This window comes from Piliocolobus tephrosceles, chromosome 21, assembly GCF_002776525.5.
Source record: "Piliocolobus tephrosceles isolate RC106 chromosome 21, ASM277652v3, whole genome shotgun sequence".
Taxonomy (NCBI): domain Eukaryota; kingdom Metazoa; phylum Chordata; class Mammalia; order Primates; family Cercopithecidae; genus Piliocolobus; species Piliocolobus tephrosceles.
Genome location: NC_045454.1, coordinates 5,654,560 through 5,655,270, shown reverse-complemented (window position 1 = coordinate 5,655,270; position 711 = coordinate 5,654,560).

Below are 711 nucleotides of genomic sequence, written 5' to 3'. Positions count from 1 at the left end.
TGCTGCAAAGGCATCTTTCAGCAGTCATTACGGATTAAGAAAGAAAGAATTTTTTTTTTCAGTTCTTCAGCGAAAAGAGCAGAAGTGGTGATTTATTATATGGTTGTTACACTCGGCCACAAATAAACACAGAAATAGTGCAGAATGTCATAGGTCCAGGGCAGAGGACCAACATGGGCAGTTTTGTTTATGAGCAAGGTGGGTCTCAGAGGTGATCAGTGATCACAGGGTGATGAAGTTCTAGATCCATTGAGACAAGCTCTAGAGAGCAGCATGCAGTCCCACAACTTGTAACAGCATCCCCAGCGTCTGGCATTCCATGTTTCTGCTCCTGTGGCCTCCACAGTGCAACAAGCTAGCGGTTTACTTGGAGCTGTACCTCATCTTTCTTCTTTTGTGCTTCAGGCTGACCATTCGCTTCTTTCTCCACTTGGCTCTCATGGCACAGAGGTTTCCAAGAAAATGGCGCTAAGGCTGAGAGCAGAAATAAAATTTTTTTTTTTTTTGAGACGGAGTCTCGCTCTGTCGCCCAGGCTGGAGTGCAGTGGCGTGATCTCGGCTCACTGCAACCTCCACCTCCTGGGTTCACGCCATTCTCCTGCCTCAGCCTCCCGAGTAGCTGGGACCACAGGCGCCTGCCACCACGCCCGGCTAAATTTTTGTATTTTTAGTAGAGACGGGGTTTCTTTTTTTTTTTTTTTTTTTTTTTTT